The 24,947-nt window shown below is 42.2% G+C and overlaps 1 pseudogene; it reads right to left on the reverse strand.

Moving 5' to 3' along the window:
- Positions 1–22,793: 22,793 nt before the first annotated feature.
- Positions 22,794–23,413, reverse strand: LOC123396294 (annotated as a pseudogene).
- Positions 23,414–24,947: the final 1,534 nt, after the last annotated feature.

Below are 24,947 nucleotides of genomic sequence, written 5' to 3' on the forward strand. Positions count from 1 at the left end.
CAAGAAAATTTGCTATGCGAGTGGCATAGATCCTGATTTTAGCTGTGTACCCCTGGAAATTGTGCCAGAAATACTCCTACTACGACACGTTGGTATTCCCTCTAAGCGGAAAGTGTGATGTAGCACAGCGACGGTAAGTATTTCCCTGAGTTTGAGAACCAAGGTATCAATCCGGCGGAAGAGTATCTCCCCAACCTGCACAAACACAAAAGCTTGCACCCAACGCTATGAAGGGGTTGTCAATCCCTTATAGATTGTTTGCCAAGTGAGAACTGAAAGTAACAAAGTAACAAAGCAAAGTAAAAGCGGAGTTGTAAACGATGGATGTGAATAGACCCGGGGGCTGTAGTGTTTACTAGTGGCTTCTCTCATGAAAGCAAGTAGACGGTGGGTGAACAAATTATTGCCGAGCAATTGATAGAACTATGCAGAGTCGTGACGATATCTATGCAACGATTATTTCTATAGGCATCACGTCCGAAACAAGTAGACCGATACTTTCTGCATCTACTACTATTACTCCACACATCGACCGCTATCCAGCATGCATCTAGTGTATTAAGTCTATAAGAACAGAGCAACGCCTTAAGCAAGATGACATGATGTAGAGGGATAATCTCAAACCAATGATAAAAACCCCATCTTTTTACCCTTGATGGCAACTGCTTGATGTCTGCCTTGCTGCCCCTACTGTCACTGGGAAAGGTCACCACATGGTAGAACCCAAAACCAAGCACTTCTCCCATTGCAAGAATCATAGATCTAGTTGGCCAAACAAAACCCAAGACTCGAAGAGACTTAAAAGGATATCAAATATTGCATATAAGAAATCACCAAAGACTCAAATATATATCATAGATAATCTGATCACAAGTCCACAATTCATCGGATCTCGACAAACACACCGCCAAAGAAGATTACATCAGATAGATCTCCATGAAGATCATGGAGAACTTTGTATTGAAGATCCAAGAGAGAGAAGAAGCCACCTAGCTACTAACTACGGACCGTAGGTCTGAAGTGAACTACTCACGAGTCATTGGAGGGGCGATGATGATGAAGAAGAAGCCCTCCACCTCCAAAGTCCCCTCCGGCAGGGCGTCGGGAAGGGTCTCCACATGAGATCTCGCGGAAACGGAAGCTTGCGGTGGCGGAAAAGTATTTTCGAGGCTCCCCTGATTTTTTGCGGAATATTTGGGAATATATAGGCGCAAAACCTAGGTCAGGAGGCGGCCAGGGAAGCCACAAGCTTGCCCACCGCCGCCTGCCCCCTGGTGGCGGAGTGGGCCCTTGTGGGCTCCTTGGGGCCCACCTGGCCTGGCCCAAAGTCTCCCTGGACTTCTTCCGTTCGGGAAAAAATTATTTTGGGGTTTTTCTTCCGTTTGGACTCCGTTCCAAAATCATATTTGAAAAGAGTCAAAAACACGGAAAAACAAGAACTGGCACTTGGCACTGAATCAATATGTCAGTCCCCAAAAAGATATAAAAAGGTACATAAAACATACAAAGAAGACAAGATAACAGCGTGAAACCATCAAAAATTATAGATACGTTTGAGACGTATCAAGCATCCCCAAGCTTAACTCCTGCTCGTCCTCGAGTAGGGAAGTGATAAGAATGAATTTTTGATGTTTTCATGCTACCTAGCGTAGGTGTCCTTTGTAATTCCTCTTATGTGACGTGAATGTTCAGATCCATTAGTTTCAAAACAATAGTTTGCTATTGACGTGGAAACAGTAATAATTCAAGCAAACTAGCAAAGTAATTATGAACTTTCAAAATAGCAAGGCCAAAAGAAAGTTATCCCTACAAAAGCATATAGTCTGGCTATGCTCTATCAGCATTGCACAACGAATTTAAATCATGCACAACCCCGGTATTGGCCAAGTAATTGTTTCACACCTTTACTTTCTCAAACATTTTCAACTCTCACGCAATACATGAGCGTGAGCCATGGTTATAGCACTATATATGGTGTGGAGTATGGTGGAGGTTGCAAGACAAAAAGGAGAAGCTAGTCACATTAACTAGGCATATCAATGAGTTGTGGAGATGCTCATCAATAGATATCAATGTGAGTGAGTAGGGACTGCCATACAAATGATGCACTAGAGCTACAAGTAAGTGAAAGCTCTTAAAGAAAACTAGTGGGTGTGCATCCAACTTGCTTGTTCACGAAGACCTAAGGCATTTTTTTGAGGAAGCCTATCATTGGAATATACAAGCCAAGTTATATAATGAGAATTCCCCTCTAGCTATATGGTGGTGACAAAACGAGAGACTCTCAATCATGGAGATCATGGTGCTCAAAATGCACAAGTGTGGAAAAGGTGGTAGCATTGTCCCTTCTCTCTTTTTCTCTCATTTTTTAATATTTTGGTGGCCTCTTTGGCCTCTTTTTTATGGGATTCTTTGGCCTCTTTTATTTCCTCACATGGGACAATGCTCCAATAATGATGATCATCACACTTTCAACTCAAAACTTAGAGCTATTATAACTCTATATGGAATGCCTCTGGTAGTGTACCGTGGCAACGATCTAGCACGACATAGTCATCAATGGAAACATCATGCTAGCTACCTTACGATCATGCAAAGGCAACTAGACGTGGTGGCACATGTCATGGTGGTAGTTGCATGGCAATATATCTCGGAATGACTTTGAAAAAGCCATAGTAGGTAGGTATGGTGGCTGTTTTGAGGGAGGCTAATGGTGGGTTTTGTGCACCGGCGAAAGTTGCACGGCACTAAGAAGATAGTGATGGTGGAATGTGAAAGTGCATCTAAACCATGGACTCAACATTAGTCATGAAGAACTCATATACTTGTTGCAAAAGTTTTATTAGTAATCGAAACAAAGCATTCAACGCATACTCCTAGGGGAAGGGTTGGTAGGTATAAACCATCGCGCAATCCCGACCGCCATGCAAAGGATGACAATCAATATACTAATCATGCTTAGATTTCATCACATAGCGGTTCACCATACGTGCATGCTACGAGAATCGCTAACTTCAACACAAGTATTTCTAGATCCACAACACCTTACTAGCATGACTTCAATATTACCATAACCACAACTCAAAACTAATTGAGATGAATCAAACTTCTCTAACTATTCAATGCACATGAAGGAGGAAGTTTTCGTATCCCTTTGGATAAGTACCCCTTTTGAGACTAATTTCAAATCATAGGTCAACTACCAAGCCACGCACCGCTGCGCTCTAAAAGATATATGTGAAGCACATAGAACAAAAGTATCTAGCTCAAAAGATATAAGTGAAGCACATGTGAGCTGAATTGTCTACCAAAAGATATAAGTGAAGCTCGACAAAATCACGGCGTGTTCATGTCTCTCTCTCTAGGTGTGCAGCAAGGATGATTGTGACACAACAAAAATAAAAGACTCCTACGATACAAGACGCTCCAAGCAAAAACACATAACATGTGGTGAATAAAAATATAGCCCCAAGTAACGTTACCGATGGATTGAAGACGAGAGAGGGGATGCCTTCCCGGGGCATCCCCAAGCTTAGGATTTTACAGCATCCTTGAATATCTTGGGGTGCCTTGGGCATCCCCAAGCTTGAGCTCTTTCCACTCTTTATCTTTTTTTCCATAAGAACTTCACCCAAAACTTGAAAACTTCACAACACGAAACTTAAACAGAAACTCGTCATAACATTAGTACAAGAAAGCAAACCACCACTTCCTTAGGTACTGTAGAAAACTTAAATTCTACTTATTCTGATGTTGGGTTACTGTACTTTCAATCTTCCATGGCTAATACCCCCCGATACTATCCATAGTTTCATCAAAGTAAGCAACCGACACAACAAAAAACAGAATCTGTTAATAGCAGACCAGTCTGTAGCAATATGTATGTTTCGTATACCTCTGGTACTTCATAAATTCGGAACAATTACGAAGGTCTGAAGAGTTTGCGTAGAAATCAGCAGCAAAAAGAATCAACTCAAAAGCTCTTACAGAAAAAAATGAAAATTCTTTTCGTGAGCAGAAAGTTTCTGTCTTTCCCAGCATGACCAAACGATCATCCTCAAGACTAATCATAACAGTTTTGCTTGGCACAAACGCAAAAAGAAACACAAAAAACACAATCATAACAGAATTATGAAAGTGTGAAAAACACAAAACAGAAAGAAAAAGGATAAATTCGTTGGGTTGCCTCCCAACAAGCGCTTTTGTTTAACGCCCTTAGCTAGGCATTCAATGATGCTCTCACAAAAGACAAGAATTGAAGCACAACGAGAGCATCCTAAAGCATGTGAAAACCACAACTAAGTTTAACATACTTCCTATGCATAGGCATTTTATAGGAAAACAGATTATCAAGACAACCAATAGTTTCCATATGCAAGGAAGAAGAAAGAGACAATAGCAATCTCCACATAATGAGAGGTGATTTGGTAACATGAAAGTTTCTACCAAAATATTTCCTTCTCTCATAGCAATTACATGTGGGGTCATATTCAAATTCAACAATATAGCTATCCCATAGGATATTCTTTTCATGATCCACATGCATGCAAAGTTGGCGCTCTTCAAAAATAGTGGGATTATCATCAAATAAAGTCATGACTTCTCCAATCCCACTTTCAGTATTGTTGCAAATATCATATTCATCACGAGGTTTGAACAAATTTTCAAGATCATAAGAAAGATCATCACCCCAATCATGATTATTGCAATAAGTAGTGGTCATAGCAAACCTAGCATCCCCAAGCTTGGGGTTTTGCATATTTTTAGCATGATTGTCACTAATAGGATTTATAGTGAAATCATTGCAATCATGCTTTTCATCCAAGGAGCCCTCCTGAATCAATTCATGAATTTCTTCCTCACAATTTTCAGATTCACGCATCTTACGCAAAACTCCAAAGAAATAGGCAATTTGCCTCAACTCAATAGCAATTTGTTCCACACGAGTGGGTCTCTTAAAGAGACTAGCAAGTGGATGAGGATCCATATCACTAGATTTTCAGCAAGCGAAGATACAAGCATATTGAGGGCACATGGCACACAAGCGAGCAAGAAAACCGGCAAAGGCAAAAGAAAACGGTGAAGGCGAAAGGCGAATGAAAACGACAAATGTGAAGTGGGGGAGAGGAAAACGAGAGGCAACTGGCAACAAAAGTAAATGCAAGAGAAGAGTTTGTGAGACCTACTTGGATAGATCTTGATTTCTCCTCCCCGGCAACGGCGCCAGAAATAGGTGTGTTGTCGGGAGAATATTCTTCACGATCCTCCTCGGCAAGCGATCCTCTTCCCCGGCAACCGCGCCAGAAATACTTCTTGATGTTTGCTGTGTACCCTTGGCAATTGTGCCAGAAATACTCCTACTATGGCACGTTGGTATTCCCTCGAAGCGGAAAGGGTGATGTAGCACAGCAACGGTAAGTATTTCCCTCAGTTTGAGAACCAATGTATCAATCCGGCAGAAGAGTATCTCACCAACCTGCACAAACACAAAAGCTTGCACCCAACGCTATGAAGGGGTTGTCAATCCCTTATAGATTGTTTGCCAAGTGAGAATTGAAAGTAACAAAGTAACAAAGCAAAGTAAAAGCGGAGTTGTAAATGATGGATGTGAATAGACCCGGGGGCTGTAGTGTTTACTAGTGGCTTCTCTCATGAAAGCAAGTAGACGGTGGGTGAACAAATTAGTGCCGAGCAATTGATAGAACTGTGCAGAGTCGTGACGATATCTATGCAATGATTATTTCTATAGGCATCACGTCCGAAACAAGTAGACCGATACTTTCTGCATCTACTACTATTACTCCACATATCGACCGCTATCCAGCATGCATCTAGTGTATTAAGTCCATAAGAACAGAGTAACGCCTTAAGCAAGATGACATGATGTAGAGGGATAATCTCAAACCAATGATAAAAACCCATATTTTTACCCTTGATGGCAACTGCTTGATGTGTGCCTTGCTTCCCCTACTGTCACTGGGAAAGGTCACCACATGGTAGAACCCAAAACCAAGCACTTCTCCCATTGCAAGAATCATAGATCTAGTTGGCCAAACAAAACCCAAGACTCGGAGAGACTTACAAGGATATCAAATCATGCATATAAGAAATCACCAAAGACTCAAATATATATCATAGATAATCTGATCACTAGTCCACAATTCATCGGATCTCGACAAACACACCGCCAAATAAGATTACATCAGATAGATCTCCATGAAGATCATGGAGAACTTTGTATTGAAGATCCAAGAGAGAGAAGAAGTCATCTAGCTACTAACTACGGACCCGTAGGTCTCAAGTGAACTACTCACGAGCCATGGGAGGGGCGATGATGATGATCAAGAAGCCCTCCACCCCCAAAGTCCCCTCCGGCACGGCGCCGGGAAGCGTCTCCAGATGAGATCTCACGGAAACGGAAGCTTGCGGCGGCGGAAAAGTATTTTCGAGGCTCCCCTGATTTTTTACGGAATATTTGGGAATATATAGGCCCAAAACCAAGGTCAGGAGGTGGCCAGGGAAGCCACAAGCTTGCCCACCGCCGCCTCCCCTGGTGGCGGAGTGGGCCCTTGTGGGCTCCCTGGGGCCCACCTGGCCTGGCCCAAAGTCTCCCTGGACTTCTTCCGCCCGGGAAAAAATCATTTCAGGGTTTTTCTTCCGTTTGGACTCTGTTCCAAAACTAGATCTGAAAAGAGTCAAAAACACGAAAAAACAGGAACTGGCACTTGGCACTGAATCAATAAGTTAGTCCCCAAAATATATAAAAAGGTACATAAAACATACAAAGAAGACAAGATAACAGCGTGAAACCATAAAAAATTATAGATACGTTTGAGACGTATCAGATCCCACCAAAGAAATCCCCTTCAATAGCATTCTTATTCAGCCTCCTTTCTATAATAGCTCCCATGTTGAAGCTTTTGTCACCCGTCACTGCGCTCTTAAGGATACTAAGGTCGGGTGCGTAGAGGTGACAATGCTCTATCTTTCCATTAATGCATCTGCCTATGAAGAGGGCAAAGTAATGCAAGGCAGGAAAATGAATACTCCCCATGGTAGCTTGCGTAATGTCTAGTTTCTCCAACAGTAATACCAGAGCATAAATCTCTAACCGAAGATTTAGGAGGATCATTGAGGCTACCCCAAGTAGGTATTTTGCAAATTATATTGAAATCCTCTAAATCCATGGTATACGATTTATCATAGAGATCAAACACTACCGATGGCTCACGACCAGCTGAAAATTTGAATCTACGAACAAAAGAGGCAGTGAGAGCAACATATTTTTCACATTTATCGGAGATGAATTTTTCAAGTCCGACGTTGCGAACAAGTGTATCAAACTCGTTTTTGAAACCTGCCTCAATCATAAATTCATCAGAAGGCCATTCACATGGTTGTACCTGTGCGTCCCTTGGTTGGTAAGGATCAGGCTCCCAAATCGCAAGACGGGGACCTCTCTGGCTTGAGGAACCACCATGAAAGTTTCTCCTGAACATCTTCCTTTTCTGAAATTTCCAGTGACCCAAAGGAAAGGTGAACAAGGTTCAACTAAACTTGTAGCAACTACTCCCACAAGTGCCTAAAAAACATATTACGCATCAAAACTACTTGGGACCAGCTAGAATCAGCATGCAAAGCTCAAGAACATCGTCACCAAGGCAGCAAAAATACACGGAGTATAAGGCACTAGAGCAAAAACTAATTGGACCAATGGAGGAGTCACTTACCAAGGAGTAATTTCCCCAAAACAGTTCGGAGAACGGTGATTTGAGCAAAGAGATCGAAAATCCCAACAAGAGGAGCAAGAACACGGGTTTGAGTTGCGAAACGATTTTTTCTGGAGGTAGGAGCAGCAGGTGAGAGCAAGAATGAGTGGAGGGGGTGCCTGTGGGCCCCTCAAGCCTGGGTGGCACGACCAGGGGGTGCCCGCGCCCCTAGGGCTTGTGACCCACTGGTGTGGCCCCCAAACAGACTCTTTGTCCCAGTTTTTTTTCAAAAAATCCAGAAAAATCATACTTGATTTTCATAGCGTTCGGAGAACTTTTATTTTTGGGGTACTTTTCTACCGGGCGCTAAAACAGAAAACAGGGGAAACTAAAATAAATCTATCATTTTTCTTCTAAGCAACCGAAAGTTAAAACTTGGAACACAGGTTTGTGACTCATCGATTCATCCATCTCATGGTCATCGAAAGAAATCCGTCAATGGGGTTGATCAAATCCCCTCTACAAAACTTTCTCGAATCGCAAAAGAGAACGGAGAAATTTCAAATAGTCACTAGGTCACCTCAATGGGGATGTGTATCTCCCCAACAAGCAAATCATACTTCATCTTGACACGAGGAATAGGGCATTCAAAGCTCCCAATAAGAATCGATGAAGTTTTTTCGATAGCATTGATGCAATGTACTCGATATTATTTCTTCGGAAAGTGCATCGTATGCTCATTACCGTTGACACCGAAAGTGACATTGCCTTTGTTGCAATCTATAATAGCCCCTGCAGTGTTTAAAAAGGGTCTACCGAGGATGACAGCCATGGCGTCGTCCTCGGGAATATCCAAAATAACAAAGTCTATTAAGATAGTGGTGTTAGCAACCACAACAGGCACATCCTCGCAAATGCCGATAGGGAAAGCAGTTGATTTGTCGGCCATTTGCAGAGAGATTTCAGTGGGTGTCAACTTATCCAGTTCAAGTCTACGATAAAGAGAGAGAGGCATAACACTAACACCGGCTCGAAGGTCGCATAACGCAGTTCTAACATAGTTGCCTTTAATGGAGCAAGGTATAGTGAGCAAACCGGGATCACCTAGTTTCTTCGGAGTTCCACCCTTGAAAGTGTAATTAGCGAGCATGGCGGAGATCTCAAGTTTCATGTACTTAGCATACGGAGACATTTTGAGCATATCTGTCAAACGCATTTGCAGAAAGACATGTATGATCATTTGAACGAATCACTCAAAATCCTCATCATCCTTTTTCTTGGATGGTTTGGGAGGAAAGGGCATGGATTTCTGAACCCATGGTTCCCTTTCTTTACCATGCTTCCTAGTATCAAAGTCATTCTTATCATATCTATGATTCTTAGGCTGCGGGTTATCAAGATTAACACTAGGTTCAATCTCCACATCCTTATCATTGCTAGGTTGAGCATCAACATGAACATCACTATTGATATTATCATTAGGCTCATGTTCATCACCAGATTGTGTTTTAGCATCAAAGATAGAGGCATCATTTGGACTCTCAGGGGTAGTAGCAATAGGGTTTCTAGCGTGCAGGTTCCTATCATCTTTTTTCTTCTTTCTAGGATGACTAGGTGCATCAGTGCTAACTCCTTGAGAATCTTGTTCAATTCTCTTCGGATGACCCTCAGGATACATAGGTTCCTGGGTCATTCTACCGCCTCTAGTAACGACTATAATGGAATTGTCATTCAACTCATTGAGCAAATCATTTTGAGCTTTAAGTACTTGTTCTACCTGATTAGTAACCATAGAGGCATGCTTACTCAGAAGCTTAAGATCATTGACATTTCTGTCCACACAAGCATACGAGCATTCTTTTCCAATTGTCTGCTAACATAATCATTGAAACTCTATTGTTTGGCAACAAAGTTATCAAATTCATCCATGCATAAGCTAGCAGGTTTATCAAAAGGAATATCACTCTCATCAAATCAATGCAGAGAATTTACTTCTACTACCTGTATCGGGTTATCGAGACCATGGATCTCTTCGACAGGTGGCAGATTTTTGACATCTTCAGATTTAATGCCTTTCTCTCACATAGATTTCTTGGCTTCTTGCGTATCTTCAGGACTGAGGAATAAAATACTTCTTTTCTTCGGAGTTGGCTTAGGAGGTGGTTCGGGAATATTCCAAGCATTCTCATTGCACAAGATGTTATTCAACAGAATCTCAGCTTGTTCTACGATTCGTTCCCTAAAAACACTACCGGCACAACTATCTAGGTGGTCTTTGGAAGCATCGGCAAGTCCATTATAGAAGATATCAAGTATTTCATTCTTCTCAAGAGGGTGATCAGGCAAAGCATTCAGTAGCTGGATGAGCCTCCCCCAAGCTTGTGGGAGACTCTCTTCTTCAGCTTGAGCAAAGTTGTATATTTCCTGCAAGGCAGCTTGCTTCTTATGGGCAGGGAAATATTTTTCAGAGAAGTAGTAGACCATATCCAGGGGGCTACGCACACAACCAGGAGCAAGAGAAGTGAACCAGGTCTTAGCATCATCCTTTAGCGAGAAAGGAAACAACTTGAGCATATAGTAGTGGCGAATCTTTTCCTCACTAGTGAATAGGGTGGCTATATCGTGCAGTTTGGTAAGATGGGCTACAACCGTTTCACACTCATAACCGTGAAAAGGATCTGATTCGACCATAGTGATTAACTCAGGGTCGACAGAGAATTCATAATCCTTATCGGTCACAAAGATAGGCGAAGTGGCAAACTTTGGGTCGTATTTGATCCTAGCGTTCAGAGATTTTTCTTTCCACTTGCGCAAAAGTTCCTCAACATCATAGCTATCCTTACACGCAAGAAAGTCCTCAGCTATCTCTCCCTCCATAACATAGCGCGTATTAGGCATAACAGGCAATTCAGGCATAGTAGCAGGTTCTACTTCAATAGTATCAACAGTTTGAGAAGTATCATCACATATAGGAGCAACTCTAGAAATATGTGCATCAAGGAATGAACCAAGTGGCAAAGCAGTATGAGGCATAGTATCAAGCATAGAATCATCAGGCATAGTATCGAGCATAGCATCATCGGGCATAGTATCAAGCATAGCATCATCATAAGCATCATTGGCAGCAGAAGTAGCATCATCAAGCACAGACAACATATCAAGATTTCTAGCAGGAGGCGAAGTCACAAACTTACTCAAAACTGAAGGTGAATCAAGTGCAGAGCTAGATGGCAGTTCCTTACCTCTCCTCGTAGTGGAAGGTAGGATTTTAGTTATTGGATCTTTCGGATTCCTCATAGTGATCAGCAGACATCAATCCCAAGTGACTCAGGGAATATAGCTGTGCTTCCCCGGCAACGGTGCCGGAAAAAGCCTTTGATGACCCAAAAGCGTATGGGATCGCATCTGTTTTCGAGGGTAGAGTATTCAACCCAAATTTGTTGGTTCACACAAGGGAAGCGAAAGAATATTCTCAGGTATTAGCAGCTGAGTTTGTCAGATTCAACCGCACCTGAAAGATTAGTGTCTGCAAGCAAAGTATCAGTAGCAAAGTAGTATGATAGCAACGGTGCCAGAAACGATCTGTTGACCGCAGACTATTCCTAACTGTTGTATCAATGGCGCAAGTAAATAGCACGTTGACGGGGGATTATTCTTGAGAAGAATGCTTCCCCGGCTATGGATCCAGAAAAGTCTTATAATAAGTAACAGTGAGGTAGCAAGGAATAGTAGTAGGAGCAGCAGCAGAGTAACAACAGTAGCAACAGAGTAACAATAGTAGCAGCAAAGTGGCCCAATCCCTTTTGTAGCAAGGGACAAGCCTAAACAAAGTAACGTAGCAAGGACCAGTAGTAAAAGACTCGTAGGCAGTGGATCGGTGATGGATGAGTATGCCAGATGTGATTCATCATGTAACAGCTATAACACGGAGAGATAAGTAACTAGCTCCCGTTCGTCAATCTAATGTAGGCATGTATTCCGTATGTAGTCATACGTGCTTAGGGAGAAGAACTTGCATGACATCTGTTGTCCATCCCTCCCATGGCAGCGGGGTCCTAATGGAAACTACATGATATTAAGGTTCTCCTTTTAATGAAGAACATGACCAATGCATTAACACGCGGTGAATACATGAACTCCTCATACTATGGTCATCTCCGGGAGTAGTTCCGGCTATTGTCACTCCGGGGTTGCCAGGTCATAACACATAGTAGGTGACTACAACTTGCAAGATAGGATCTAAAACACACATATATTGGCGACAACATAATAGGTTCAGATCTGAAATCATGGCACTCGGGCCCTAGTGACAAGCATTAAGAATAGCCAAGTAGTAGCAACATCAATCTAGAACATAGTGGATACTAGGGATCAATCCCCGTCAAGAACTAACTCGATTACATGATAGATCTCATCCAACTCATCACCGTCCAGCAAGCCTACGATGAGATTACTCACGAACGATGAAGAGCATCATGGAATTGTCGATGGAGAAAGGTTGATGATGACGATGGCGATGATTTCCTCTCTCCGGAGCCCGAAACGGACTCCAGATCTGCCCTCCAGATGAAGAATAGGATGTGGCGGCGCCTCCGTATCGCAAAACGCGATGAATCCTTCTCTCTGATTTTTTTCCGGGCGAGACGGAAGATATAGAGCTGAGTTTGGGGGCGGTGGTGCCACGTTGGCCCCACAATCCTACACGGCGCGGCCTAGGGGGGTGGCCGCGGCCTGTGGGCTTGTGGCCCACTGGCACGCCCCTCCGGTGGATCTTTGCGCATGTATTTTTCTTTTATTCCAGAAAAAATCTCCGTAAATTTTCAGGACTTTTCGAGAACTTTTATTTCTACACAAATACAACACCATGGCAATTCTGTTGAAAACAGCGTCAGTCCGGGTTAGTTCCATTCAAATCATGCAAATTAGAGTCCAAAACAAGGGCAAAAGAGTTCAGAAAAGTAGATATGACGGAGACGTATCAGGAACATGCTTCCCCTGTCAAAAGTGGTCTTCGCCTGCAAAGCAGCTGCCAGCGTCGCAGAGGTGGCCACAGGGATGTAAGGCGTCCTGCCGGTGGGCGACAGTGGTCTTGTTGCACCGGAAGGGAAACCTTTTGAAGATGCCCTTGGTGCTCTGATACCCTCATTCCCCTTTTGCAGTAAAGGGAAACTGCCCCGTCCTGTCATCAGCTGCCCGCATGTCCGTCCATGGCGTCACCCTTGACTCCTGAGGCCCGGCCTTGCCTTGAAATATCCGCTGCTCCAGTGGGGTCCTGAGGAGGCCCCACTGCGGGTCTTGATGTCGCCCTTCCTCGACAGGATTGGCCCCTCACGAGGGCCTTGTTCTTGGTGGTGTTGTTACTTGCCGATCTTGCATTGATGAAGTGGGCCAGCCCTGGGCCGCAGACCGGCAGGTCTGGGTACCCCCATTCCGAGAACGTCGACAATTTCAAAGTGCAATTCTTCCTCCTTTATCTTTTGAGGTGGTGTCATAGCATTCTTGTTAGTGGAGGAGTCTTGGAGAGAAGTTATTTCAAGAATTAAATGTGTAAACCCACCAATACCTTCAATCATGACATATTTCAACCCATGATTTCTTCGTTGAGCTATCTTGGTTTAGACTTCACCTAAAGCTTTGTCTATGGATTGTTGCTATCATTGTGCCTGTCATTAATCCAAGCTCTCTATGTATCCTCTTGGTGTAAGAAGTTTTTTCCTTTCTTGTTGCATCCAATCAATCCTTGTTTCTGTTAGTGGCTGGTTGTCACCTCATTATTTTTGGATGGTTTTCGTAACTCTACTACAAGCTATTCTTTCCGTTGTTGGGTTTCCAACAACTCCGTTCTATTCTTCTTGCAAGGATGCTCGCCAATTTTTTTTAGCAACTACTATATGGTAAACACCCCACAACCTTCTCGCCAAATTCAATTCTGATGGAAGTTGTCGCCGTTCCAAAAGATTCTCCGAGACCAACGCTCCAGAAGATTCCCCTTTATTTCCGTTGTCGCTGTGCGATTATAATGTTTGTCGCATTCATAATCGCACCATTCACATCAACCGCATTGCATTGGTAATCCATTGTCGCCGGTTTTCAGAACTTGCATTCGTTATTATATGCCGGTTTTCTCTGTTTTCGTCATTGACTGTTTTGAGACCAACCACACACGCACGCGAGTGCGACATCGTTAAAATCTTGTTTTTAAAATTATGTCTAAAACTTTCATGGTTTGGGTTGAAACTTGGCGTGCGGTCTTAATATAGTGTAGGTAGGCCGCTTGTAAATTTTCATCGCAATCACAACCTATTTGATACCCGAACGGTCGACCGTAGCGGCACTGTCATTGGTTTATCTTCGGACGTTTTTCGGTGTTTAAATCTCGTGCTGTGCCGCCAAACTCCCTCTCATCTCAGCCCAACATCCCCTCTACACAGCCACCAAATCCATCCGAGCCAACCCCGCCATCGGAGCCGTCCGATCGAGACCGAACGCTCCGAAAACAGACAAATACCCCTAACCCTAGCCCCATTTCCTATTTGAACCACCTCCCCTGCCTAATTTAGCCTAACCCTAATTCTCCTCGATTCCCGTGCCCTCCAGCCTCAGCCTTCGCCAACCACAGCCCCTTCTCCCACCTTCCTCGACATTGGAGACCCAGATTGGAGCCTACCAAGCCCATCTGGGCCCAGACGCTTCCGCCAACACCCGTAGCAGCGCTGAGCGCCTAACTCTCCTCCTCCATGGTAGCCAGCATCGACGTCCACACTGCCAGCGCCGCCCTGCACCGCGATGAGTTTGCCGGACCCAACCAGCTCGCCGGAACGCCACCACAGCCCTGTCCCTTGCCAGCCCCGGCCGCCCCGCGCCTCCTCTCCGGCCCGGCCAGCTTCCCAGAGCAGCCGAGCCACAGCTTGCTCCCGCGGCCTTGCTCCGCCACCGGCCAGTCGGTGCCCCCAGCCTATGGCACTGCCGCTCCGTCCGCCTCCCGCCACGCCGACCACTAGAGCGCCAGCCCCGCCGGAGGTCGGCGTCGCCAGACGCTCGTTCCCGTCGCCATGCGCTCGCTAACCTTGTTCGATCTGGATCCCGATCCAGATCCAGGCCGCCAGCCAGCGGTGACCGGCCAGGTGGGGCCTTAAGCCGGCCCAGCCGGCCTCCTTCCCCAGTGCCTCGTTCTGGCCCAGCCCGAGGTCCCAACCGCTCAAACCGGCCTCTCTTCCACCGACCAGGCCCAGTCGCCGGCCCATCTCGAGCGCCTCCTCAGCCAGGCTACCCCGAGCCCAGCTCCAGATCTGGCCCGTGGCCGAGGTGAGCCCCTAATCTGTGCCCTGTGCGCCTTTTAGAATATTGCGCATGCCTCTGTTTCAGCCCAATAGATAGATTCGACCCGAATAGTATTTTTTAGGTCGTGCGGATTTAATATTTTCAGAAAGAACGCATATTTTTAAAACGCCCGTAGATTTTAAACTGTGCGTCGGATCGTGACAAATTATATATGTAAAACGTGTAGATTTCTGCATAGAATAATATTTTCCAACTCTCATGCATTTTAAAGTGTGTTTAGTGTGCCATTTGCATTGGTTTGCGTGTTGACATGTTAGAAATGGTTTAGTTCGTAGTTATTTAACCGTAGCTCCATTATAGATGAGCCATATATGTAAATGGACTAGAACGACGAGTAGAATCACGTGAAGCACTTTGTTTTTCCATTTAACAAACATAAAATGTGGTTAGGATAGATCTGGACAGATTACAAAGGTAACGCGTGGGGTCGCTTCGGAAATGCTATATGTCGTTTCCGGCCTCATTTAAAACGCCTAGATAGGTAGATTACTTGTGTTTCACCCCTTGCCATGGTTAACAACATTTAATATTTCCATGTAAATAAATGAAGTGAAATAAATAATTAAATGTGGCATTCCGTCAATGTGCAACTCGTTGCATATTGAGCTTCACTTAATATGTAGCGTTTGGCTGTGTGAATTTCCATGACCTGCCTTGCATATTTGAAACTGATCATGCATCATATTAGGGTATTGCATCATGTTGTGCATGTGCTGTGGTGAATATCGTGTGTTGATTCATGTTTCCGGTTTGCTTCGTCTCGTTAGAGTTCGACAGGCGTGTCGGATTGTGAGGATCCGTTCGACTACGTCGGTTCGTCTGCTTCTCGGAGTCGTTCTTCTTCCAAGCGGGATTACATGCAAGATGATCATTTCCCTAGATACCATTACTCTCATTGCCATGCTAGTTGGTTTGTTTCTATCGCTATGTATTGCTGCCTACCACCTGTTAAATGTCAGCCCCCCAACATTGCCATGAAAACCTTCAACCTTTCTAGAACCGAGCAAACCACTTATTGGCTATGTTACCACTTGCTTAACCATTGGATAGCGTTGCTAGGTGCACGTGAAGTTGCTTCCATGTGATAACATGGGTTCCTTGTTATATCACCTTATTAAATGCTATTTAATTCAATGCACCTATATCCTTGGTAAAAGGTGGAAGGCTTGGCCTTCTAGCCTGGTGTTTTGTTCCACCTTTGCCGCCTTAGTGTCGGTTACCGGTGTTATGTTCCACAAATGAGCACTCCTAACATGCTTGGGGTTGTTATGGTGACCCCCTTGACATTTTTGTTCTTAGGTTCTTTCTGCTCCTTATTCTCCTCATATTGGCATCTCACCCAAAACTTGAAAATTTCAATCAAACAAAAATTAACGAAACTTTGTGAGATGGGTTAGTATGATAAATATAGATCATTCACTTAGGTAATGCGAAGATAAGATTCATAATTGTTCTCACATGATTCCTACTGCATTATATCATTCCCATAATTTATATCACTAAATATAATCTAGGAAACACTAAAACAAGCAAACTATGCATGCAAAACAGAATCTGTAAAAAACAGAACAGTTTGTGAAGATCTGAATGAAATTCTTAGTTCCCTTACTCTAAAAATTCTGAAGAATTAGGACAAATCAGAGAATTTGCATACCAAAACTGTGTAAAAACTTCATAATTATTTGATTTTCCAGTAAAATCAGAGAAATTCTGCACTGGACGAAAAATTTCCCGTTTTTGCACAAAATCAAACAAACAAGTAGCCACACTATCCCAAAGGATTTACTTGACACTTTATCGAAATAAAAGCTATAAAACATGATTAATACAGTATATTTATCATGTGAACACTCAAAAACAGTAGGTATAAGTGTTGGGTTGTCTCCCAACAATGCTTTTCTTTAATGCCTTTTAGCTAGGCATGATGATTTCAATGATGCTCGTATAAAAAGTAGTAATTGACGCATGCAAGAGAGCATTCTGAATCACATGGGAAACACATTTAAGTCTATACCACTTCCTATGTATAGGTATTTTCCAAGAAAACAATTTATTTTAGCAATAATCAACTTTCATAGGAAGGCAAAACAAGCATGACTTCGAAACGTTGAACACAAAGAGTGGAAACTTGATATTGTTGAAATAAGTCGAAGTATATATTCCTCTCTCATAATAATTTTCAGTAGCATCATGAAGGAATTCAACAATAAACTATCACATAAAGCATTCTTTTCATGATGCACAAGCATAGAATTTTTATTGCTGCCCACCCAAGAAAAATTCTTATCATTCATAGTAGTGGGAGCAAACTCAACAGAATAACTATCATGAGATACTTGATTGATACAATCCATGCGAAAATTAAAATCATGATGACAAGTTTCATGGTTTTTATTACTCTTTATAACATACGTGTCATCACCATAACCAGCTTAGATAACAACTTTGTTGTTATAGTCAATTGAAGCTCTTTCAAAATAGTGGACTCATCACTAAATAAAGTCATGACCTCTCCTTATCCACTTTTATTGTTATGAAATTAAGATTTAACATCCTCCAAATTAGAGGGATCGGTATAACATAGAGTAGACACTCTTCCAAACCCACTTTCATCAATATAATCATCATAACTAGGAGGCATGCTGTCATCATAATAAATTTTCTCATCAAATCTTGGGGGATTAAAAATATCATCTTCATCAAACATAGCATCCCCAAGCTTGTGGCTTTGCATATCATTAGAATCATGGATATTCAGATAATTCATACTAATAATATTACTATCATGCTCATCATTCAAGGAATTCAAATTAAGCATTTTCATAAATTCTTCCTCTAACAATTGAGCACAATTTTCCTTTCCATCATTTCCAAGAAAGACATTATAAATACGAATAATATGAGACCACCTCAATTCCATTTTTTGTATTTTTTATTTAGAAAACCAAAGTAGTGTAAAATAAAACAAGAAACTAAAAGATTCTATTGCAAGATCTATATATATACCTTCAAGCACCCACCTCCCCGGCAATGGCGCTAGAAAAAGAGCTTGATGTCTACTACACAAATTGCTCTTGTAGACTCGTGTTGGGCCTCCAAGCGCAGAGTTGTGTAGGACAGTAGAAAATTTCCCTCAAGTGGATTACCTAAGGTTTATCAATCCGTGGGAGGCGTAGGATGAAGATGGTCTCTCTCAATAAATCCTGTAGCCAAATAATAAAAAGTCTCTGGTGTCCCCAACAGACCAAATACAATGGTAAATTGTATAGGTGCGCTAGTTCGGCGAAGAGATGGTGATACAAGTGTTGTAATGATAGTAGATATTGATTTTTGTAATAAGAACAATAAAAAATAGAAAGGTAGGAAGTAACAAAAGTGAGCACAAACGGTACTGCAATGCTTGGAAATGAGCCCTAGGGTCCATACTTTCGCTAGTGCAATCTCTCAACAATGCTAATATAATTCAATCACATAACAATCCCTCAACGTGCGATAAAGAATCACTCCAAAGTTCCTATCTAGCGGAGAACTTAAGAAGAAATTGTTTGTAGGGCACACAACCACCTCAAAGTTATTCTTTCCGATCAATCTTTCAAAGAATTCATACTAAAATAACAAGTTATCCTTTCCGATCGATCTATTCAAGAGTTCTTACTAAAATAACACCATTGATACATATCAATCAACCTTAACGCCACCTAGATACTCCAATGTCACCTCAAGTATCCATGGGCTAATTATATGACATGCATCAAACTATTTCAGATTCTTCATATTCAATCCAATGCAAAGAACTTCAAGGAGCACACCAAGATTTCTATCGGAGAACATAGTATGAAAATGGGCATCAACCCCTAAGGATAGATTACCCCAATATCACCTCGGGAATCCGTGAGTTGAGTGCCAAAACACATATCAAGTGAATCACTTCAATACCCCAATGTCACTATGGGTATCAGCATGCAAGATGTATATCATGTCACTACAAGAAATAAGGTCAATTATGACTCCCTATATTGGTCATTGATTCGTCATTTTTGTCGTTTGTTGACCTTTTTTTGACCAAATTTACAACGTCAACAGTTGGCCGTCAAGAATGAACAAACATGACCTTTCTCAAATTTTGGTCGCAGGTCTCTATTGACCAAAATTTTGATTTGGTCATTACCCATTTGTGTGAGCCACGTAAGATCTGACGTGGCCAAGCTGACGTTGCATTGTTAGTGACCAAATGGAATCATCATAAATTTCTGATCCTGGCCCAATACCTATTTTACTATTGAAAATGTCTGATTTGTTTGGGTTGAAGCATTTTTTTTCTAGAAGCACGCATATCTCAAGATAGGCCCATTAAAAATAAGTATAACAGAATAAAAGATTGCAAATAAAATGGATATTTCATTTCAGTAGCATATCACATAAATACAAAACATCATCCACCTACTCCAAGCATTAAGGTTCAACGCCTAACAAGGGCACATCAAAATAATTTTACATGTGCACAACAGAATATTTCTGCAAGTGCAAGAAAAAGGACCGAACAAGTGCATAATCGCACATAAAGAGAGTTCCACAAAGATTGGATGAGAACCACAAGTTTCTTCTCATCCTCTTCCTCTGCACAATATGCTCTTACCATTGCCGTCTGCAAAAACAAAATCATGGTATGGCTTTCAGACCAAGGAAACTAGTAAAATTACACGCATGATAACCAATGATAAAATAGTAGAAAATTGTTTTCTCATTCATCTAGTTATGACTTATGACCACAAAGATTGAATGTGCTTAATTGCCTTGCAGGAAGGTTAAGGGCAGGGATTCACAAGTTGGCAGCTGCCCCATGGTTGCATTTATTTCCAACCACACACAGGCTAACTAATTTGCATGCATGTCTTCTAGTGTATCCCAGATCTCTTCAATTCATACTTTTTTTGTCAAAGAATTTGTACGAATGTTAACTGCCTCATTTTAAGTTGCTCAAAATCAACTGAGTGCACTAGGTATCCATAGTTATGAAATGATTCTGGATTTTTCTTTGGTAAATTTCTGGAACATCTAATTTGTGCGTGTATCTGTCAGCCATCATAACCATTTGTTTATCCAAAAGTTTAAAAATAGCATAGTTCGTTCTCTACACTGAATTTTAACTTTTGTGTGTACTGTATATATACACACACCAGAAGCAGGTATTTAATTAGCATTTTTTGCGTAAATTTAATTAGTAATTTGCTGGTATAAAAAGATGGATATGTTATTACTAGACATCAAGTAGTTCTTACATTTGCTATAAACAATATATTATATAGTTACATCAAGTAGTTCTAACATGTAAAAGTATATGTACAATGGGTTCGACCTTTTATGTTGTCACGTTAGATGCATATATAGAGGTATAACGTACAAGAATCGTGAAGGCATGCATTGATCCGGATATACTTCGACCAAGATTTCAATACAAAAGAGTGCAAAAAAAAACTGCAATTAGAAAAAGAGACGGGTATAAAAGTCATGCATGACCACGGAGGCTCACATGCATGTACTAGAATTAAGAGTCCTTTCCTTAAATGATAAGTAAATTTTTTTAGTCATAATAGGAATCAGATAAGGTAATGACCTGAGTATAGCCGATAAAAAAGAACTGTTATAGCTCGTTGCTCTTGACCGTTCCTTCAAAATAGCCGATGTTAGAATTTAGTCAATTATGGTTGGCAAGATAATAATGTAACTACTATTTGGCCGATCATGTACATGCTTAAGAAGAAACTAATAAATGGGATTGAGGGCCAAAAATTAGGCGCACCAATTTTTAACCAATTTTGTAGCAGTAAACATGAGGGAGATCCATAGGTACAGTATGTTGTATATGTTTGGTAACCTGAATGTTGTATATGTTTCCATCAGGAGCTTCTAGCTTCATAACTTTAGAGATCCTGCTTCTGAAATTGTTCACAAATTTCTCTCTATGTTTTGAAAAAACAAACAACAAAGCAATCAACAAATTACATATGTCTGATCAAGAAGACATTTCATCAGGATAGCCGGAAGGGTATTGTTCATCTAGGGTCTTACCATTTCGTGACAGAAATCGCCAACCATGAGCCTCAAGAAATGCTTCTGCCTATATCCATGTGATGCCAATAGAAATATGTTATATAACGATGGCTTCAAAACTTCCATCGACGACTGTCCTATTGTCGAAATGACCAGGAATAACTCAATGGCCATCATCCAGCTATGTACACCTCCGCGTTAGCACCTTTGTCATCGGTTTCCAACACAAGATGCATGCACGTATGTTCTTTCTCAAGTTTAGTATCTACGGAGTACTCCCTCCGTTTCTAAATATAAGTCTTTTAAAGATTTCGCCAGGAGACTACATACGAAACAAAATGAGTGAATCTACACTCTAAAGTATATCTATATACATCCGTATGTAGTCCCATAGTGGAACCTCTAAAAAGGCTTATATTTAGGAACAGAGAGAGTATAATATATGTAGCTGAATTTCTATGCAGATATAGCTACCTTGATGTAAACAGTGTCCGTAGAGTAGAAAGGAGGTATGGACACTGATTGTTCACACAGGTTTGGTGGCAACCGGAAAATTCAAGTAATTTTGGTAAAAAAGTAGAGCCAACAATATTTACATCCACCATTTCAGCACAATACAAGATGTAAATGGGCATAGCTTCAACATTTCTAGAAAACATGAACGCACTCACTGCTCACGTGGAATGATAGGAAATAAAAATGTACTCCAGTGCAGCAAGTAGAACGGCTGCCCGAATGGTTTGTGTACACTTGTCTTCTCCCTGAAAAAGAACAGAAGATATCATCATCACTAGAAAGAGATACTACTGTCTGTTCACGCTGTTTCATCTTCTACCACATATGAAAGAACAGACAATTGAGGGTGGGTGGTATTTGAGAAAAATAAAATACAAAAAAGATACTGAATAAATTTTGGCAGTGCATCAACATGAGGTTGATTGAGATGTAATCCCATAGAAATCCATAGTCAAAAAAGTTTATGAACAGTCCAACAATACACATGCTTCTGAAACTAAGAAAGAGAAACAATAAGCACGATAATAATTAAGCCTATGTTAATGCCAAACCCTATGTAAATTCTCATTTGTAGCAGAAACCTGAATACCTTGCACCACTTTATTTGATGCAATGTAGAAACTTTCAACTCATTTGACAAAATTTATATTTCTCCAGTAGCAGTCCACTTTTTCATCATGAAAACACTATTTTCAAGAGCCAATACTTCGGCAGAGAAGCAGACACAATGGCAAGGATGCCCAAGCCCAGATCAAAAGGGCATACATATATGCAGATGCGCAGCATACCAGCTGACACTTGTGGGTCTTGTTCTTGCAGTGCCATTATAATGGAATTTGTAGCAGCAAACAATCAACAAAATTCAGAGAGGCACATAACAGAATTCTAATATACTGAATTTGTAGCAGCAAGCAAGTACTCAATAAAATTCAGAGAGGCACATAATGGAATTCTAATATACCGAATTTGTAGCAGCAAGGAAGAACTCAACAAAATTCAGAGAGGCACATAACAGTATTCTAGCAGCATAACAGTAGCAGCAACTAAATTTGTAGCAGCAAGCAAGCAAGCACTTAAAATAAATTCAGACAGACATGTAGCAAACTTCTGCAACTGTATTTTAAGAAGCAAGCAAGTAAGCAAATCAGTTGGTGAGCAATGCAATGTCTATCCCATTCAGAAGTCAGAAGCAGAGCAGGTATGTTGTCTGACAGCAGTAGCAGCACTGAACAAAATAAATTCTGATGACAGGCATGTAACCAATTCTGATAACTTCTCCAACCAATTTCTGATGACAGCGCTGAGGGAGTGGCCCGTGAAGGTGAGCGTGTAGTCGGGGTACCGGTCGAGGAGGTCCCGGAGCAGGTCGCACTCCTTGTCGAGCACCCAGCCAGCGGCCCGGAGGAGGCCGTTGTGGACGTAGCCGCTTTTGAAGCGGCACTTGCCGAGGCGGTTGTCGAGGAGCAGCGCGTAGTTGGACTCGCCGCCGAGGTTGAGGCCCTGGAGCGGCCGAGGTCGAGGTAGAGCAGGTAGGGCGTGACCCGGCCCCCGGTGTCGGCGTAGGTGTGGCGGCGCACGACGTTGGAGGGGTCAAGGAGCGGGGCGGCGAGGTCGGGTTCGTAGTTGGCCATGACGAGGCGGCACATCCGACGGACGGGCGCGAAGTCGGCGGCGGCGGCGTGGCCTCAGGTGGCACTGTCATGGTAGCCCGTGTGGACGCACCACTTCCACACCCACCGCGCGCACCCCAGGCAGTAGACGCACTCCAGCAGCGGCAGCCCGCACGCCAGCGACATGCGTGGAGATTCCATCGAGCAGGCGGCGTGCGGATGTGGCAGATCCCGACGAACCTAGGGGTGGTGGCCGAAACCCTAGCCGGAATCGAGTGGCAGAGATGACGGCGGCGGAGGAGTCGCGTGAGGGGAGAGAGAGACAAAGAGAGATCACGGGGGAGAAGGGGCTTTTTTTTCCCATTCCAATTATTCCAAGAGAGGTGAATGAGAGACATGAGATGGTAAGATATGGACGGCTCAGATTGGCTACAAGGGGTGATCCGTGGGACGAGTTTTCTGCGTCCTGATTGGTTCGAGAGTTAACATGTACATAGACAGATGCATACCAAGTTTGTTTATGCACATTTCCTCTTAAAAGAAAAAAAATTCGTCATGCACATGTACGTGAACGGCAAGCAGATATTGATTTTGGGAAAGGATATTCATGTGTAGCATACGACCTGTGGAACCTTTTTCAATTCGAACGTATCTTGTAGTAATGCGGATTCAAGTGTCATTAGGAAACCAATCTACATGTCTTTATCACAGGAAGGATGGGTGGGTGAGAGACGTTGGATACGTATCGTGTGAACGGCTGAGATGGTTTGCAGTGGTGTGATCCGAGGGAGAGGGATTATGGGTCCTGACTGGTTAGAGAAAGGTGATATCTAAAATAATTTCTAAGTGCTAAAAATAGAAGGGGTTTGTGAAACATGTACCAAAAATAATTTCCCAAACGACATCACTAAATGTTTCACTCAAGATTACCACATTTAATGGACGATAACCAACTTATTCATTTTTGATCTTTAAAGCTATTTTTGCCATTTAAACGGTTTTCTACTGAATCAGAAGGAAATCAGATGGAATCGGAAGGAAATAGGTCAAACAATTTTGCACAAGGGTGCATCTTGGAATGGCAAACAATGTTGCTAAAGGGACTTTTCGTTTTCTTTGGACATAAAATTCATTTTCCATTTGTGGCCTTGTCGACACCTATACAAGACACGTAGGCGAAATTGTTGAGTTTTCTGCCCAGTCACCTCTATTTAAGCCTATGACCTTCTTAATTTTGTCATGGGGGACCTACAATGCGGGCATAAATAGAGCTACACATGCCAGTGACCTTTTTGGGCAATGGAATTATGACCTTCTTGATAGAGATGGTCAAAATTTTCTACAGTTTGGACCCTCTTAGACACCTCATGACCTTTTTGTAAATTTTAGTTATAGATCTATGACCAATAAAACCGCCGTCACTATTTTTTGTCATAAACGAGCCTATTTCTTGTAGTGTGTTCTCTCAATTCTGAATATTCAATCCAACATAAAGAGATCTTAAAGTGAAAGATTCATTGCATCACGACAATAGCATGGGACAAACACCATATAATCCAACTATATTAAGAAGGCCCGTGATATATCAAGATCATGACATATTAAGAACACGAGAGAGAGAGAGAGAGAGAGAGATTAAACACATGGCTACTGGTACAAATCCTCAACCCCGAGGGTGGACTACTACCTCCTCATCGTGGCCTCCGTCGGGATGATGAAG

The sequence above is a fragment of the Hordeum vulgare genome, chromosome 5H (genome assembly GCF_904849725.1).
Source record: "Hordeum vulgare subsp. vulgare chromosome 5H, MorexV3_pseudomolecules_assembly, whole genome shotgun sequence".
Classification (NCBI taxonomy): Eukaryota; Viridiplantae; Streptophyta; class Magnoliopsida; order Poales; family Poaceae; genus Hordeum; species Hordeum vulgare.